Below are 2,295 nucleotides of genomic sequence, written 5' to 3' on the forward strand. Positions count from 1 at the left end.
TCACTACAAGAAAATGGCTCAATTGCGGCGATTTTTCATCTGTTGCAAACAAAATCGCCGCAATTGGTATTTTTAGCGGCGATTTTATTTTTCATCACATAGAGTAAACAACGCCTTTCGATTTACTAGGAGTGAATCACTGTACATCTCAATTGCAGCGATTTTGGTAGATATTGCGGCGCTGTATTTCGCTGAAAAGGTAAAAAAATTCTTGCGACGGTCAAACAATCGCTGCAATTCTCTCTAGGACGCTTAACTCACGGATTGTTTAATTTTCCCCCGAAACGAAAACACATTCCCTCTCTTTTGTTTTTTGACTCTGTTCTTCCCCATCCCCGAGTTCCTACGATCGCGCGCTGTGATACCCACCCACTCATCAATGGCCATTGTTTGCAGCCCAAAATGGGAGATCACTTCGCCCATTTCCTTCTCACAAAAGCCACTCAAGCCATCTGCTCCCATTTTTCTGCCCTAGAGTGTCTGTTTCCTTCGCACAAAAGCCGTATAGGTCGTTCCTCGTCGACGCAACACCACTCAAGGCAGACAAAGAGTAGCCATTGAAGCAGCTCAGAGATGGAGGCGCCTTAATGCTGTCGAGGCCCAACTCAAGGTCCCTCCTCCTCACCTACCCATCTAATCTGACCAAATCGTGACCCTCTTTGTGAAGGAATGGCTTCGCTGACAGTGTTATCATCGTCGTCACCTTGGCTTTCGTGCGGAGGAGGTAGACAGGCTTGCATTCCTTCAGCTTCCCTCACATTCCTTGCGGGTTCAACAAGGAGAAGCTCGGTGTCATTGAATGCTGGGAGCAACCCCATCCCTCGTTCCGGGCTGCTTCATTGCTCTTTAATTCCCTCCTTTTCCTCTTCCTCTTCTTATTCGTTCTCTTTCTCTTTCCCTTCTTCCTTTTCAGGTAATTTCACCACCGCTTTTGAGTAAGTAAGTATCAAAGTTTGTGCTTTATTTCATGGTATTTGGTCATTCTACCATATGGGCGAGGAAATCTAAAATGATAAAAGATTCATAAGATTTTAATTGCAATAATAATTTAGTTGTCTGATTCCCTTGTCCTCGCTGATTTTAGCCATAATTGACAGCGAGGAATGTTGAAATGGGAATTTGAATGAATTATGCGCAAAATTAATGTTTTTTTCCTTTAATTTTTAGGTTTATCTTTGGGTTTGAATTTGAGTTATGGTATTGGGGTCGGAAGAGAAAAAGCCCGCAGCTTAGTTGTGAGGGCTGGGAAGTTCGCTCTTTGTCAGACAAAGAGAAACAGGTCGTGAAAGTCTCTGGCTCGAACTCACGGCTTCCGCAGATGGATGAGAACCACCAGTGGCAGAGCAATATTGAAGCGCCGACGTGCGAAGGGACGGAAGGTCCTCTGCACAAAGTCCAACCCCAATAGCGGGAAGCGTGCTTAATTGTCACTCTGCACGATTCAGTCTCAGCGGGTAAGTGCAATGATATGCAATGTTGTCCAGTAGTTCACAGAGGTGGACTTAGTTGGTTTTCCATCTTATGTGCAATGATAACGATTGTAATCCATCATTAGCAGGTATTTTGTCTATTGCAATTCACTTTTTCTGTCATTGTCTTCTCTTGTTCTTGATATATGATTGATATTTGAGAATTCCTGTGCCCCATTGCTTAGCTTGTTAGGCCCGAGCTCTCCAACTATTCGTGGTAATGATATTGTTAATTGTTAAAGTACTGGTGGTTTTATTTCTGCTATATCCGTTCTTCCCTAAAAGATACGTGACGGTATATGGTTGTTTATTTTTTGCAGTATTCCGATTGGTGGATTGAACTATTAGAATGCCTCCTATATGAAAGCTGGCATTTTTCTTTCCCTTTGATTTGCAATTGATTTGTTCATGAATTCTAGTAGTTAAGAAAAACTCGTGCCAGAACAAACTGTTACATTGTCAGGCAATAGACCTAAGACTTCAATGCAATCAACATATTTGATGCAACAAAAGAGTCACACTTATGGATGAAGATAAATAAGACGCATGTATACAAGGCAGTAGTGCCACCAAGTCCTTTGGTGATATTACCTTGTTCTATCAATTTCCATGTAGTTATTTTCTAAAAATGTTTAATAGTGAGGGCTTAGGGTGTAGCTTTGCTCCATTCTGATAGACTGCAATTTTGCTTTAACACTCGAGACAAATAAAACACCATACAGAAAATAATTTTCAAATTAATTTGGTGGACTATTGTTTCACTAATCTATATATATATTGTCTTCCTCACATAAAATGCATCATAGAATTGTGTGCACATTTATCT

General features: G+C 41.3%; 1 pseudogene; it reads left to right on the forward strand.

Moving 5' to 3' along the window:
• The first annotated feature begins 669 nt into the window (after positions 1–669).
• LOC118344545 lies at positions 670–1,653 on the forward strand (annotated as a pseudogene).
• Positions 1,654–2,295: the final 642 nt, after the last annotated feature.

This window comes from Juglans regia, chromosome 14, assembly GCF_001411555.2.
Source record: "Juglans regia cultivar Chandler chromosome 14, Walnut 2.0, whole genome shotgun sequence".
In the NCBI taxonomy this organism is placed as follows: Eukaryota; Viridiplantae; Streptophyta; class Magnoliopsida; order Fagales; family Juglandaceae; genus Juglans; species Juglans regia.